Source organism: Oncorhynchus keta, unplaced genomic scaffold, assembly GCF_023373465.1.
Source record: "Oncorhynchus keta strain PuntledgeMale-10-30-2019 unplaced genomic scaffold, Oket_V2 Un_scaffold_3076_pilon_pilon, whole genome shotgun sequence".
NCBI lineage: Eukaryota > Metazoa > Chordata > Actinopteri > Salmoniformes > Salmonidae > Oncorhynchus > Oncorhynchus keta.
The window spans coordinates 115,001-130,726 of NW_026290911.1; the positions used below are offsets into that span (position 1 = coordinate 115,001).

Consider the following 15,726-nt stretch of genomic DNA (forward strand, 5'->3'; position numbering starts at 1 on the left):
GAACTATAAATACTGGAGGGTAGCTGATGGTTCTATCAGTACTCAGTCCCAGTACTATAAATACTGTTGGGTAGGTTATGGTTCTATCAGTACTCAGTCCCAGAACTATAAATACTGTAGGGTAGGTTATGGTTCTATCAGTACTCAGTCCCAGAACTATAAATACTGTAGGGTAGCTGATGGTTCTATCAGTACTCAGTCCCAGTACTATAAATACTGTAGGGTAGCTGATGGTTCTATCAGTACTCAGTCCTATAAATACTGTAGGGTAGCTGATGGTTCTATCAGTACTCAGTCCTATAAATACTGTAGGGTAGGTGATGGTTCTATCAGTACTCAGTCCCAGAACTATAAATACTGTAGGGTAGGTGATGGTTCTATCAGTACTCAGTCCCAGTCCTATAAATACTGTAGGGTAGCTGATGGTTCTATCAGTACTCAGTCCCAGTACTATAAATACTGTAGGGTAGCTGATGGTTCTATCAGTACTCAGTCCTATAAATACTGTAGGGTAGCTGATGGTTCTATCAGTACTCAGTACTATAAATACTGTAGGGTAGCTGATGGTTCTATCAGTACTCAGTCCCAGAACTATAAATACTGTAGGGTAGCTGATGGTTCTATCAGTACTCAGTCCTATAAATACTGGAGGGTAGCTGATGGTTCTATCAGTACTCAGTCCTATAAATACTGTAGGGTAGCTGATGGTTCTATCAGTACTCAGTCCTATAAATACTGGAGGGTAGGTGATGGTTCTATCAGTACTCAGTCCCAGTACTATAAATACTGTAGGGTAGGTGATGGTTCTATCAGTACTCAGTCCCAGAACTATAAATACTGTAGGGTAGCTGATGGTTCTATCAGTACTCAGTACTATAAATACTGTAGGGTAGGTGATGGTTCTATCAGTACTCAGTCCTAGTACTATAAATACTGTAGGGTAGCTGATGGTTCTATCAGTACTCAGTCCTATAAATACTGTAGGGTAGGTGATGGTTCTATCAGTACTCAGTCCCAGAACTATAAATACTGGAGGGTAGGTGATGGTTCTGTCAGTACTCAGTCCTATAAATACTGTAGGGTAGGTGATGGTTCTATCAGTACTCAGTCCCAGTACTATAAATACTGTAGGGTAGGTGATGGTTCTATCAGTACTCAGTCCCAGTACTATAAATACTGTAGGGTAGGTGATGGTTCTATCAGAACTCAGTCCCAGAACTATAAATACTGTAGGGTAGGTGATGGTTCTATCAGTACTCAGTCCTAGTACTATAAATACTGTAGGGTAGCTGATGGTTCTATCAGTACTCAGTCCTATAAATACTGTTTTGTAGCTGATGGTTCTATCAGTACTCAGTCCTATAAATACTGTAGGGTAGGTGATGGTTCTATCAGTACTCAGTCCCAGAACTATAAATACTGTAGGGTAGGTGATGGTTCTATCAGTACTCAGTCCCAGAACTATAAATACTGTAGGGTAGCTGATGGTTCTATCAGTACTCAGTCCCAGTACTATAAATACTGTAGGGTAGGTGATGGTTCTATCAGTACTCAGTCCCAGAACTATAAATACTGTAGGGTAGGTGATGGTTCTATCAGTACTCAGTCCCAGAACTATAAATACTGTAGGGTAGCTGATGGTTCTATCAGTACTCAGTCCCAGTACTATAAATACTGTAGGGTAGCTGATGGTTCTATCAGTACTCAGTCCTATAAATACTGTAGGGTAGCTGATGGTTCTATCAGTACTCAGTCCTATAAATACTGTAGGGTAGGTGATGGTTCTATCAGTACTCAGTCCCAGAACTATAAATACTGTAGGGTAGGTGATGGTTCTATCAGTACTCAGTCCCAGTCCTATAAATACTGTAGGGTAGCTGATGGTTCTATCAGTACTCAGTCCCAGTACTATAAATACTGTAGGGTAGCTGATGGTTCTATCAGTACTCAGTCCTATAAATACTGTAGGGTAGCTGATGGTTCTATCAGTACTCAGTACTATAAATACTGTAGGGTAGCTGATGGTTCTATCAGTACTCAGTCCCAGAACTATAAATACTGTAGGGTAGCTGATGGTTCTATCAGTACTCAGTCCTATAAATACTGGAGGGTAGCTGATGGTTCTATCAGTACTCAGTCCTATAAATACTGTAGGGTAGCTGATGGTTCTATCAGTACTCAGTCCTATAAATACTGGAGGGTAGGTGATGGTTCTATCAGTACTCAGTCCCAGTACTATAAATACTGTAGGGTAGGTGATGGTTCTATCAGTACTCAGTCCCAGAACTATAAATACTGTAGGGTAGCTGATGGTTCTATCAGTACTCAGTACTATAAATACTGTAGGGTAGGTGATGGTTCTATCAGTACTCAGTCCTAGTACTATAAATACTGTAGGGTAGCTGATGGTTCTATCAGTACTCAGTCCTATAAATACTGTAGGGTAGGTGATGGTTCTATCAGTACTCAGTCCTATAAATACTGTAGGGTAGCTGATGGTTCTATCAGTACTCAGTCCCAGAACTATAAATACTGTAGGGTAGCTGATGGTTCTATCAGTACTCAGTCCTATAAATACTGTAGGGTAGGTGATGGTTCTATCAGTACTCAGTCCTATAAATATTGTAGGGTAGCTGATGGTTCTATCAGTACTCAGTCCCAGAACTATAAATACTGTAGGGTAGCTGATGGTTCTATCAGTACTCAGTCCTATAAATACTGGAGGGTAGCTGATGGTTCTATCAGTACTCAGTCCTATAAATACTGTAGGGTAGGTGATGGTTCTATCAGTACTCAGTCCTATAAATACTGGAGGGTAGCTGATGGTTCTATCAGTACTCAGTCCTATAAATACTGTAGGGTAGGTGATGGTTCTATCAGTACTCAGTCCCAGAACTATAAATACTGTAGGGTAGCTGATGGTTCTATCAGTACTCAGTCCTATAAATACTGTAGGGTAGGTGATGGTTCTATCAGTACTCAGTCCCAGAACTATAAATACTGTAGGGTAGCTGATGGTTCTATCAGTACTCAGTCCTATAAATACTGTAGGGTAGCTGATGGTTCTATCAGTACTCAGTACTATAAATACTGGAGGGTAGCTGATGGTTCTATCAGTACTCAGTCCTATAAATACTGTAGGGTAGCTGATGGTTCTATCAGTACTCAGTCCTATAAATACTGGAGGGTAGCTGATGGTTCTATCAGTACTCAGTCCTATAAATACTGGAGGGTAGCTGATGGTTCTATCAGTACTCAGTACTATAAATACTGTAGGGTAGCTGATGGTTCTATCAGTACTCAGTCCCAGTCCTATAAATACTGTAGGGTAGCTGATGGTTCTATCAGTACTCAGTCCTATAAATACTGTAGGGTAGCTGATGGTTCTATCAGTACTCAGTCCTATAAATACTGGAGGGTAGCTGATGGTTCTATCAGTACTCAGTCCTATAAATACTGTAGGGTAGCTGATGGTTCTATCAGTACTCAGTCCTATAAATACTGTAGGGTAGCTGATGGTTCTATCAGTACTCAGTCCTATAAATACTGGAGGGTAGCTGATGGTTCTATCAGTACTCAGTACTATAAATACTGTAGGGTAGCTGATGGTTCTATCAGTACTCAGTCCCAGTCCTATAAATACTATAGGGTAGCTGATGGTTCTATCAGTACTCAGTCCTATAAATACTGTAGGGTAGCTGATGGTTCTATCAGTACTCAGTCCCAGAACTATAAATACTGTAGGGTAGGTGATGGTTCTATCAGTACTCAGTCCCAGTCCTATAAATACTGTAGGGCAGGTGATGGTTCTATCCGTACTCAGTCCCAGAACTATAAATACTGTAGGGTAGCTGATGGTTCTATCAGTACTCAGTCCCAGAACTATAAATACTGTAGGGTAGCTGATGGTTCTATCAGTACTCAGTCCCAGAACTATAAATACTGTAGGGTAGCTGATGGTTCTATCAGTACTCAGTCCCAGTACTATAAATACTGTAGGGTAGGTGATGGTTCTATCAGTACTCAGTCCTATAAATACTGTAGGGTAGGTGATGGTTCTATCAGTACTCAGTCTCAGTACTATAAATACTGTAGGGTAGCTGATGGTTCTATCAGTACTCAGTCCTATAAATACTGTAGGGTAGGTGATGGTTCTATCAGTACTCAGTCCTATAAATACTGGAGGGTAGCTGATGGTTCTATCAGTACTCAGTCCTATAAATACTGGAGGGTAGGTGATGGTTCTATCAGTACTCAGTCCCAGTACTATAAATACTGTAGGGTAGGTGATGGTTCTATCAGTACTCAGTCCTATAAATGCTGTAGGGTAGCTGATGGTTCTATCAGTACTCAGTCCTATAAATACTGGAGGGTAGCTGATGGTTCTATCAGTACTCAGTCCTATAAATACTGGAGGGTAGCTGATGGTTCTATCAGTACTCAGTACTATAAATACTGTAGGGTAGGTTATGGTTCTATCAGTACTCAGTCCAAGAACTATAAATACTGTAGGGTAGCTGATGGTTCTATCAGTACTCAGTACTATAAATACTGTAGGGTAGGTGATGGGATTTCGACTCGGTTCGAATATCGTACATCCCAGTTTCTGCAAAATATGGTGATCAGTGAGTGTTGTTGATGGATCCTGTGGTGCAATCTGTTAGCGTGTTGTACTTATACAGCAGTATACAGTAATTCGATGCGAAGGTTATGAGTTCAAGCCCCACCAGGAGTAAGTATTCTTCTTGAAGCCCCTGCCTGTCTATTTCTTGTCCGGAAAATGATAATTTATTCAATCCATTTAGGAGTACAAGTCATCGGTAATAGGTATGTCATTGAGATGACAGGTGAGAGTGCAGGTAGAGATAGAATACAAATTCATAGCCTTCTGTATCACCAGCTGTGCAGGGTGGCAAGCCTGCTCGAAATTCCAAGAGGATGGTTGTTTGCGAAGTGAGTTGGTGCTTTGGCAGAGAAAATAAACACCCAACGTGGGGCTCGAACCCACGACCCTGAGATTAAGAGTCTCATGCTCTACCGACTGAGCTAGCCAGGTACCTCTATAGTAATATTGACTTGGTCCGAATATCATACAGCCCCGTTTCTGCCAAATATGGGGTTATGTGAGAGTGTTGGTGATGGATCCTGTGGTGCAATCTGTTAGCGTGTTGTACTTATACAGCAGTATACAGTAATTCGATGCGAAGGTTATGAGTTCAAGCCCCACCAGGAGCAAGTATTCTTCTTGAAGCCCCTGCCTGTCTATTTCTTGTCCGGAAAATGATAATTTATTCAATCCATTTAGGAGTACAAGTCATCGGTAATAGGTATGTCATTGAGATGACAGGTGAGAGTGCAGGTAGAGATAGAATACAAATTCATAGCCTTCTGTATCACCAGCTGTGCAGGGTGGCAAGGCTGCTCGAAATTCCAAGAGGATGGTTGTTTGCGAAGTGAGTTGGTGCTTCGGCAGAGAAAATAATCACCTAACGTGGGGCTCGAACCCACGACCCTAAGATTAAGAGTCTCATGCTCTACCGACTGAGCTAGCCAGGTACCTCAATAGTGAGTTTGAATTGGTTTGAATATCGTACATCCCAGTTTCTGCAAAATATGGTGATCAGTGAGTGTTGTTGATGGATCCTGTGGTGCAATCTGTTAGTGTGTTGTACTTATACAGCAGTATACAGCAATTAGATGACAAGGTTATGAGTTCAAGGCCCACCAGGAGCAAGTATTCTTCTTGAAGCCCCTGCCTGTCTATTTCTTGTCCGGAAAATGATAATTTATTCAATCCATTTAGGAGTACAATTCATCGGTAATAGGGATGTCATTGAGATGACAGGTGAGAGTGCAGGTAGAGATAGAATACAAATTCATAGCCTTCTGTGCCCCAGGACTACCTGACATGATGGCTCCTTGCTGTCCCCAGTCCACCTGACTGTGCTGCTGCTCCAGTTTCAACTGTTCTGCCTTATTATTATTCGACCATGCTGGTCATTTATGAACATTTGAACATCTTGGTCATGTTCTGTTATAATCTCTACCCAGCACAGCCAGAAGAGGACTGGCCACCCCACATAGCCCGGTTCCTCTCTAGGTTTCTTCCTAGGTTTTGGCCTTTCTAGGGAGTTTTTCCTAACCACCGTGCTTTTACACCTGCATTGTTTGCTGTTTGGGGTTTTAGGCTGGGTTTCTGTACAGCACTTTGAGATATCAGCTGATGTACGAAGGGCTATATAAATAAATTTGATTTGATTTGTATCACCAGCTGTGCAGGGTGGCAAGCCTGCTCGAAATTCCAAGCAGATGGTTGTTTGCGAAGTGAGTTGGTACTTCGGCAGAGAAAATAATCACCTAACGTGGGGCTCCAACCCACGACCCTGAGATTAAGAGTCTCATGCTCTACCGACTGAGCTAGCCAGGTAACCATTAGTGATTTTGACTTGGTTCGAATATCGTACATCCCAGTTTCTGCAAAATATGGTGATCAGTGAGTGTTGTTGATGGATCCTGTGGTGCAATCTGTTAGCGTGTTGTACTTATACAGCAGTATAATTCGATGCGAAGGTTATGAGTTCAAGCCCCACCAGGAGCAAGTATTCTTCTTGAAGCCCCTGCCTGTCTATTTCTTGTCCGGAAAATGATACTTTATTCAATCCATTTAGGAGTACAAGTCATCGGTAATAGGTATGTCATTGAGATGACAGGTGAGAGTGCAGGTAGAGATATAATACAAATTCATAGCCTTCTGTATCTCCAGCTGTGCAGGGTGGCAAGCCTGCTCGAAATTCCAAGAGGATGGTTGTTTGCGAAGTGAGTTGGTGCTTTGGCAGAGAAAATAAACACCCAACGTGGGGCTCAAACCCACGACCCTGAGATTAAGAGTCTCATGCTCTACCGACTGAGCTAGCCAGGTAACCATTAGTGATTGTGACTTGGTTTGAATATCGTACATCCCAGTTTCTGCAAAATATGCTGATCAGTGAGTGTTGTTGATGGATCCTGTGGTGCAATCTGTTAGCGTGTTGTACTTATACAGCAGTATACAGTAATTTGATGCCAAGGTTATGAGTTCAAGCCCCACCAGGAGCAAGTATTCTTCTTGAAGCCCCTGCCTGTCTATTTCTTTTCCGGAAAATGATAATTTATTCAATCCATTTAGGAGTACAAGTCATCGGTAATAGGTATGTCATTGAGATGACAGGTGAGAGTGCAGGTAGAGATAGAATACAAATTCATAGCCTTCTGTATCACCAGCTGTGCAGGGTGGCAAGGCTGCTCGAAATTCCAAGAGGATGGTTGTTTGCGAAGTGAGTTGGTGCTTCGGCAGAGGAAATAGTCACCTAACGTGGGGCTCGAACCCACGACCCTGAGATTAAGAGTCTGATGCGCTACCGACTGAGCTAGCCAGGTACCTCAATAGTGAGTTTGACTTGGTTTGAATATCGTACATCCCAGTTTCTGCAAAATATGGTGATCAGTGAGTGTTGTTGATGGATCCTGTGGTGCAATCTGTTCGCGTGTTGTACTTATACAGCAATTCGATGCCAAGGTTATGAGTTCAAGCCCCACCAGGAGCAAGTATTCTTCTTGAAGCCCCTGCCTGTCTATTTCTTGTCCGGAAAATGATAATTTATTCAATCCATTTTGGAGTACAAGTCATCGGTAATAGGTATGTCATTGAGATGACAGGTGAGAGTGCAGGTAGAGATAGAATACAAATTCATAGCCTTCTGTATCACCAGCTGTGCAGGGTGGCAAGGCTGCTCGAAATTCCAAGAGGATGGTTGTTTGCGAAGTGAGTTGGTGCTTCGGCAGAGAAAATAATCACCTAACGTGGGGCTCGAACCCACGACCCTAAGATTAAGAGTCTCATGCTCTACCGACTGAGCTAGCCAGGTACCTCAATAGTGAGTTTGAATTGGTTTGAATATCGTACATCCCAGTTTCTGCAAAATATGGTGATCAGTGAGTGTTGTTGATGGATCCTGTGGTGCAATCTGTTAGTGTGTTGTACTTATACAGCAGTATACAGCAATTAGATGACAAGGTTATGAGTTCAAGGACCACCAGGAGCAAGTATTCTTCTTGAAGCCCCTGCCTGTATATTTCTTTTCCGGAAAATGATAATTTATTCAATCCATTTAGGAGTACAAGTCATCGGTAATAGGTATGTCATTGAGATGACAGGTGAGAGTGCAGGTAGAGATAGAATACAAATTCATAGCCTTCTGTGCCCCAGGACTACCTGACATGATGGCTCCTTGCTGTCCCCAGTCCACCTGACTGTGCTGCTGCTCCAGTTTCAACTGTTCTGCCTTATTATTATTCGACCATGCTGGTCATTTATGAACATTTGAACATCTTGGTCATGTTCTGTTATAATCTCTACCCAGCACAGCCAGAAGAGGACTGGCCACCCCACATAGCCCGGTTCCTCTCTAGGTTTCTTCCTAGGTTTTGGCCTTTCTAGGGAGTTTTTCCTAGCCACCGTGCTTTTACACCTGCATTGTTTGCTGTTTGGGGTTTTAGGCTGGGTTTCTGTACAGCACTTTGAGATATCAGCTGATGTACGAAGGGCTATATAAATAAATTTGATTTGATTTGTATCACCAGCTGTGCAGGGTGGCAAGCCTGCTCGAAATTCCAAGCAGATGGTTGTTTGCGAAGTGAGTTGGTACTTCGGCAGAGAAAATAATCACCTAACGTGGGGCTCGAACCCACGACCCTGAGATTAAGAGTCTCATGCTCTACCGACTGAGCTAGCCAGGTAACCATTAGTGATTTTGACTTGGTTCGAATATCGTACATCCCAGTTTCTGCAAAATATGGTGATCAGTGAGTGTTGTTGATGGATCCTGTGGTGCAATCTGTTAGCGTGTTGTACTTATACAGCAGTATAATTCGATGCGAAGGTTATGAGTTCAAGCCCCACCAGGAGCAAGTATTCTTCTTGAAGCCCCTGCCTGTCTATTTCTTGTCCGGAAAATGATAATTTATTCAATCCATTTAGGAGTACAAGTCATCGGTAATAGGTATGTCATTGAGATGACAGGTGAGAGTGCAGGTAGAGATAGAATACAAATTCATAGCCTTCTGTATCACCAGCTGTGCAGGGTGGCAAGGATGCTCGAAAATTCCAAGAGGATGGTTGTTTGCGAAGTGAGTTGGTGCTTTGGCAGAGAAAATAAACACCCAACGTGGGGCTCGAACCCACGACCCTGAGATTAAGAGTCTCATGCTCTACCGACTGAGCCAGCCAGGTAACCATTAGTGATTGTGACTTGGTTCGAATATCGTACATCCCAGTTTCTGCAAAATATGGTGATCAGTGAGTGTTGTTGATGGATCCTGTGGTGCAATCTGTTAGCGTGTTGTACTTATACAGCAGTATACAGTAATTCGATGCCAAGGTTATGAGTTCAAGCCCCACCAGGAGCAAGTATTCTTCTTGAAGCCCCTGCCTGTCTATTTCTTGTCCGGAAAATGATAATTTATTCAATCCATTTAGGAGTACAAGTCATCGGTAATAGGTATGTCATTGAGATGACAGGTGAGAGTGCAGGTAGAGATAGAATACAAATTCATAGCCTTCTGTATCACCAGCTGTGCAGGGTGGCAAGCCTGCTCGAAATTCCAAGCAGATGGTTGTTTGCGAAGTGAGTTGGTGCTTCGGCAGAGAAAATAATCACCTAACGTGGGGCTCGAACCCACGACCCTGAGATTAAGAGTCTCATGCTCTACCGACTGAGCTAGCCAGGTAACCATTAGTGATTGTGACTTGGTTCGAATATCGTACATCCCAGTTTCTGCAAAATATGGTGATCAGTGAGTGTTGTTGATGGATCCTGTGGTGCAATCTGTTAGCGTGTTGTACTTATACAGCAGTATACAGCAATTAGATGACAAGGTTATGAGTTCAAGCCCCACCAGGAGCAAGTATTCTTCTTGAAGCCTCTGCCTGTCTATTTCTATTCCGGAAAATGATAATTTATTCAATCCATTTAGGAGTACAATTCATCGGTAATAGGGATGTCATTGAGATGACAGGTCAGAGTGCAGGCAGAGATAGAATACAAATTCATAGCCTTCTGTATCACCAGCAATGCAGGGTGGCAAGCCTGCTCGAAATTCCAAGCAGATGGTTGTTTGCGAAGTGAGTTGGTGCTTCGGCAGAGAAAATAATCACCTAACGTGGGGCTCGAACCCACGACCCTGAGATTAAGAGTCTCATGCTCTACCGACTGAGCTAGCCAGGTAACCATTAGTGATTGTGACTTGGTTCGAATATCGTACATCCCAGTTTCTGCAAAATATGGTGATCAGTGAGTGTTGTTGATGGATCCTGTGGTGCAATCTGTTAGCGTGTTGTACTTATACAGCAGTATACAGTAATTCGATGCGAAGGTTATGAGTTCAAGCCCCACCAGGAGCAAGTATTCTTCTTGAAGCCCCTGCCTGTCTATTTCTTGTCCGGAAAATGATAATTTATTCAATCCATTTAGGAGTACAAGTCATCGGTAATAGGTATGTCATTGAGATGACAGGTCAGAGTGCAGGTAGAGATAGAATACAAATTCATAGCCTTCTGTATCACCAGCTGTGCAGGGTGGCAAGCCTGCTCGAAATTCCAAGCAGATGGTTGTTTGCGAAGTGAGTTGGTACTTCGGCAGAGAAAATAATCACCTAACGTGGGGCTCGAACCCACGACCCTGAGATTAAGAGTCTCATGCTCTACCGACTGAGCTAGCCAGGTACCTCAATAGTGAGTTTGACTTGGTTCGAATATCGTACATCCCAGTTTCTGCAAAATATGGTGATCAGTGAGTGTTGTTGATGGATCCTGTGGTGCAATCTGTTAGCGTGTTGTACTTATACAGCAGTATACAGCAATTAGATGACAAGGTTATGAGTTCAAGCCCCACCAGGAGCAAGTATTCTTCTTGAAGCCTCTGCCTGTCTATTTCTATTCCGGAAAATGATAATTTATTCAATCCATTTAGGAGTACAATTCATCGGTAATAGGGATGTCATTGAGATGACAGGTCAGAGTGCAGGCAGAGATAGAATACAAATTCATAGCCTTCTGTATCACCAGCAATGCAGGGTGGCAAGCCTGCTCGAAATTCCAAGCAGATGGTTGTTTGCGAAGTGAGTTGGTGCTTCGGCAGAGAAAATAATCACCTAACGTGGGGCTCGAACCCACGACCCTGAGATTAAGAGTCTCATGCTCTACCGACTGAGCTAGCCAGGTAACCATTAGTGATTGTGACTTGGTTGAATATCGTACATCCCAGTTTCTGCAAAATATGGTGATCAGTGAGTGTTGTTGATGGATCCTGTGGTGCAATCTGTTAGCGTGTTGTACTTATACAGCAGTATACAGTAATTCGATGCGAAGGTTATGAGTTCAAGCCCCACCAGGAGCAAGTATTCTTCTTGAAGCCCCTGCCTGTCTATTTCTATTCCGGAAAATGATAATTTATTCAATCCATTTAGGAGTACAAGTCATCGGTAATAGGTATGTCATTGAGACATACCTATTAAGTAAGGGTAGGTAATCCTTCTCCCCCCCCAACAAGATTTAGATGCAAGTGGCTGTTCCACTGGTTGTCATAAGGTTGAGATGACAGACTTAAAGTAAAGTAAATGAGATGACAGGTGAGAGTGCAGGTAGAGATAGAATACAAATTCATAGCCTTCTGTATCACCAGCTGTGCAGGGTGGCAAGCCTGCTCGAAATTCCAAGCAGATGGTTGTTTGCGAAGTGAGTTGGTGCTTCGGCAGAGAAAATAATCACCTAACGTGGGGCTCGAACCCACGACCCTGAGATTAAGAGTCTCATGCTCTACCGACTGAGCTAGCCAGGTACCTCAATAGTGAGTTTGACTTGGTTTGAATATCGTACATCCCAGTTTCTGCAAAATATGGTGATCAGTGAGTGTTGTTGATGGATCCTGTGGTGCAATCTGTTAGCGTGTTGTACTTATACAGCAGTATACAGTAATTCGATGCGAAGGTTATGAGTTCAAGCCCCACCAGGAGCAAGTATTCTTCTTGAAGCCCCTGCCTGTCTATTTCTTGTCCGGAAAATGATAATTTATTCAATCCATTTAGGAGTACAAGTCATCGGTAATAGGTATGTCATTGAGATGACAGGTCAGAGTGCAGGTAGAGATAGAATACAAATTCATAGCCTTCTGTATCACCAGCTGTGCAGGGTGACAAGCCTGCTCGAAATTCCAAGAGGATGGTTGTTTGCGAAGTGAGTTGGTGCTTCGGCAGAGAAAATAATCACCTAACGTGGGGCTCGAACCCACGACCCTGAGATTAAGAGTCTCATGCTCTACCGACTGAGCTAGCCAGGTAACCATTAGTGATTGTGACTTGGTTCGAATATCGTACATCCCAGTTTCTGCAAAATATGGTGATCAGTGAGTGTTGTTGATGGATCCTGTGGTGCAATCTGTTCGCGTGTTGTACTTATACAGCAGTATACAGCAATTAGATGACAAGGTTATGAGTTCAAGCCCCACCAGGAGCAAGTATTCTTCTTGAAGCCCCTGCCTGTCTATTTCTTGTCCGGAAAATGATAATTTATTCAATCCATTTAGGAGTACAAGTCATCGGTAATAGGTATGTCATTGAGATGACAGGTGAGAGTGCAGGTAGAGATAGAATACAAATTCATAGCCTTCTGTATCACCAGCTGTGCAGGGTGGCAAGCCTGCTCGAAATTCCAAGCAGATGGTTGTTTGCGAAGTGAGTTGCTTTGGCAGAGAAAATAAACACCCAACGTGGGGCTCGAACCCACGACCCTGAGATTAAGAGTCTCATGCTCTACCGACTGAGCTAGCCAGGTACCTCAATAGTGAGTTTGACTTGGTTCGAATATCGTACATCCCAGTTTCTGCAAAATATGGTGATCAGTGAGTGTTGTTGATGGATCCTGTGGTGCAATCTGTTAGCGTGTTGTACTTATACAGCAGTATACAGTAATTCGATGCGAAGGTTATGAGTTCAAGCCCCACCAGGAGCAAGTATTCTTCTTGAAGCCCCGGCCTGTCTATTTCTTGTCCGGAAAATGATAATTTATTCAATTCATTTAGGAGTACAAGTCATCGGTAATAGGTATGTCATTGAGATGACAGGTGAGAGTGCAGGTAGAGATAGAATACAAATTCATAGCCTTCTGTATCACCAGCAATGCAGGGTGGCAAGCCTGCTCGAAATTCCAAGAGGATGGTTGTTTGCGAAGTGAGTTGGTGCTTCGGCAGAGAAAATAATCACCAAACGTGGAGCTCGAACCCACGACCCTGAGATTAAGAGTCTCATGCTCTACCGACTGAGCTAGCCAGGTACCTCAATAGTGAGTTTGACTTGGTTCGAATATCGTACATCCCAGTTTCTGCAAAATATGGTGATCAGTGAGTGTTGTTGATGGATCCTGTGGTGCAATCTGTTAGCGTGTTGTACTTATACAGCAGTATACAGTAATTCGATGCGAAGGTTATGAGTTCAAGCCCCACCAGGAGCAATGCAGGGTGCCACCTGCAATGCAGGGTGGCAAGCCTGCTCGAAATTCCAAGCAGATGGTTGTTTGCGAAGTGAGTTGTTACTTGGGCAGAGAATATAATCACCCAACGTGGGGCTCGAACCCACGACCATGAGATTAAGAGTCTCATGCTCTACCGACTGAGCTAGCCAGGTACCTCAATAGTGAGTTTGACTTGGTTCGAATATCGTACATCCCAGTTTCTGCTAAATATGGTGATCAGTGAGTGTTGTTGATGGATCCTGTGGTGCAATCTGTTAGCGTGTTGTACTTATACAGCAGTATACAGTAATTAGATGACAAGGTTATGAGTTCAAGCCCCACCAGGAGCAAGTATTCTTCTTGAAGCCTCTGCCTGTCTATTTCTATTCCGGAAAATGATAATTTATTCAAGCCATTTAGGAGTACAATTCATCGGTAATAGGGATGTCATTGAGATGACAGGTCAGAGTGCAGGCAGAGATAGAATACACATTCATAGCCTTCTGTATCACCAGCAATGCAGGGTGGCAAGCCTGCTCGAAATTCCAAGCAGATGGTTGTTTGCGAAGTGAGTTGGTGCTTCGGCAGAGAAAATAATCACCTAACGTGGGGCTCGAACCCACGACCCTGAGATTAAGAGTCTCATGCTCTACCGACATAGCTAGCCAGGTACCTCTATAGTAACATTTACTTGGTCCGAATATCATACAGCCCCGTTTCTGCCAAATATGGGGTTATGTGAGATTGTTGGTGATGGATCCTGTGGTGCAATCTGTTAGCGTGTTGTACTTATACAGCAGTATACAGTAATTCGATGCGAAGGTTATGAGTTCAAGCCCCACCAGGAGCAAGTATTCTTCTTGAAGCCTCTGCCTGTCTATTTCTATTCTGGAAAATTATAATTTATTCAAGCCATTTAGGAGTACAATTCATCGGTAATAGGGATGTCATTGAGATGACAGGTCAGTGTGCAGGCAGAGATAGAATACAAATTCATAGCCTTCTGTATCACCAGCAATGCAGGGTGGCAAGCCTGCTCGAAATTCCAAGAGGATGGTTGTTTGCGAAGTGAGTTGGTGCTTTGGCAGAGAAAATAAACACCCAAAGTGGGGCTCAAACCCACGACCCTGAGATTAAGAGTCTCATGATCTACTGACTGAGCTAGCCAGGTAACCATTAGTGACTATGACTTGGTTCGAATATCGTACATCCCAGTTTCTGCAAAATATGGTGATCAGTAAGTGTTGTTGATGGATCCTGTGGTGCAATCTGTTCGCGTGTTGTACTTATACAGCAGTATACAGTAATTCGATGCGAAGGTTATGAGTTCAAGCCCCACCAGGAGCAAGTATTCTTCTTGAAGCCCCTGCCTGTCTATTTCTTGTCCGGAAAATGATAATTTATTCAATCCATTTAGGAGTACAAGTCATCGGTAATAGGTATGTCATTGAGATGACAGGTGAGAGTGCAGGTAGAGATAGAATACAAATTCATAGCCTTCTGTATCACCAGCTGTGCAGGGTGGCAAGCCTGCTCGAAATTCCAAGCAGATGGTTGTTTGCGAAGTGCTTTGGCAGAGAAAATAAACACCCAACGTGGGGTTCGAACCCACGACCCTGAGATTAAGAGTCTCATGCTCTACCGACTGAGCTAGCCAGGTACCTCAATAGTGAGTTTGACTTGGTTCGAATATCGTACATCCCAGTTTCTGCAAAATATGGTGATCAGTGAGTGTTGTTGATGGATCCTGTGGTGCAATCTGTTAGCGTGTTGTACTTATACAGCAGTATACAGTAATTCGATGCGAAGGTTATGAGTTCAAGCCCCACCAGGAGCAAGTATTCTTCTTGAAGCCCCTGCCTGTCTATTTCTTGTCCGGAAAATGATAATTTATTCAATCCATTTAGGAGTACAAGTCATCGGTAATAGGTATGTCATTGAGATGACAGGTGAGAGTGCAGGTAGAGATAGAATACAAATTCATAGCCTTCTGTATCACCAGCTGTGCAGGGTGACAAGGCTGCTCGAAATTCCAAGAGGATGGTTGTTTGCGAAGTGAGTTGGTGCTTCGGCAGAGAAAATAATCACCTAACGTGGGGCTCGAACCCACGACCCTGAGATTAAGAGTCTCATGCTCTACCGACTGAGCTGGCCAGGCACCTGAATAGTTAGTTTGACTTGGTTTG

General features: G+C 43.3%; 14 non-coding genes across 14 annotated transcripts; all 14 read right to left on the reverse strand.

Annotated features, from left to right (window-relative positions):
- Window positions 1-4,983: 4,983 nt before the first annotated feature.
- On the reverse strand, window positions 4,984-5,056 carry trnak-cuu (transfer RNA lysine (anticodon CUU)). Its single transcript has one exon. It is a non-coding gene; the product is annotated as a tRNA-Lys (tRNA).
- A 427-nt stretch (window positions 5,057-5,483) lies between these two features.
- trnak-cuu (transfer RNA lysine (anticodon CUU)) lies at window positions 5,484-5,556 on the reverse strand. Its single transcript has one exon. It is a non-coding gene; the product is annotated as a tRNA-Lys (tRNA).
- Window positions 5,557-7,831: 2,275 nt separating this feature from the next.
- trnak-cuu (transfer RNA lysine (anticodon CUU)) lies at window positions 7,832-7,904 on the reverse strand. The gene has a single exon. It is a non-coding gene; the product is annotated as a tRNA-Lys (tRNA).
- A 798-nt stretch (window positions 7,905-8,702) lies between these two features.
- Window positions 8,703-8,775, reverse strand: trnak-cuu (transfer RNA lysine (anticodon CUU)). The gene has a single exon. It is a non-coding gene; the product is annotated as a tRNA-Lys (tRNA).
- Window positions 8,776-9,195: 420 nt separating this feature from the next.
- trnak-cuu (transfer RNA lysine (anticodon CUU)) lies at window positions 9,196-9,268 on the reverse strand. The gene has a single exon. It is a non-coding gene; the product is annotated as a tRNA-Lys (tRNA).
- A 424-nt stretch (window positions 9,269-9,692) lies between these two features.
- On the reverse strand, window positions 9,693-9,765 carry trnak-cuu (transfer RNA lysine (anticodon CUU)). The gene has a single exon. It is a non-coding gene; the product is annotated as a tRNA-Lys (tRNA).
- A 424-nt stretch (window positions 9,766-10,189) lies between these two features.
- Window positions 10,190-10,262, reverse strand: trnak-cuu (transfer RNA lysine (anticodon CUU)). Its single transcript has one exon. It is a non-coding gene; the product is annotated as a tRNA-Lys (tRNA).
- A 424-nt stretch (window positions 10,263-10,686) lies between these two features.
- trnak-cuu (transfer RNA lysine (anticodon CUU)) lies at window positions 10,687-10,759 on the reverse strand. Its single transcript has one exon. It is a non-coding gene; the product is annotated as a tRNA-Lys (tRNA).
- Window positions 10,760-11,184: 425 nt separating this feature from the next.
- Window positions 11,185-11,257, reverse strand: trnak-cuu (transfer RNA lysine (anticodon CUU)). The gene has a single exon. It is a non-coding gene; the product is annotated as a tRNA-Lys (tRNA).
- A 543-nt stretch (window positions 11,258-11,800) lies between these two features.
- Window positions 11,801-11,873, reverse strand: trnak-cuu (transfer RNA lysine (anticodon CUU)). Its single transcript has one exon. It is a non-coding gene; the product is annotated as a tRNA-Lys (tRNA).
- Window positions 11,874-12,298: 425 nt separating this feature from the next.
- Window positions 12,299-12,371, reverse strand: trnak-cuu (transfer RNA lysine (anticodon CUU)). Its single transcript has one exon. It is a non-coding gene; the product is annotated as a tRNA-Lys (tRNA).
- A 421-nt stretch (window positions 12,372-12,792) lies between these two features.
- trnak-cuu (transfer RNA lysine (anticodon CUU)) lies at window positions 12,793-12,865 on the reverse strand. The gene has a single exon. It is a non-coding gene; the product is annotated as a tRNA-Lys (tRNA).
- Window positions 12,866-13,640: 775 nt separating this feature from the next.
- trnak-cuu (transfer RNA lysine (anticodon CUU)) lies at window positions 13,641-13,713 on the reverse strand. The gene has a single exon. It is a non-coding gene; the product is annotated as a tRNA-Lys (tRNA).
- Window positions 13,714-15,127: 1,414 nt separating this feature from the next.
- trnak-cuu (transfer RNA lysine (anticodon CUU)) lies at window positions 15,128-15,200 on the reverse strand. Its single transcript has one exon. It is a non-coding gene; the product is annotated as a tRNA-Lys (tRNA).
- Between the last annotated feature and the right edge of the window lie 526 nt (window positions 15,201-15,726).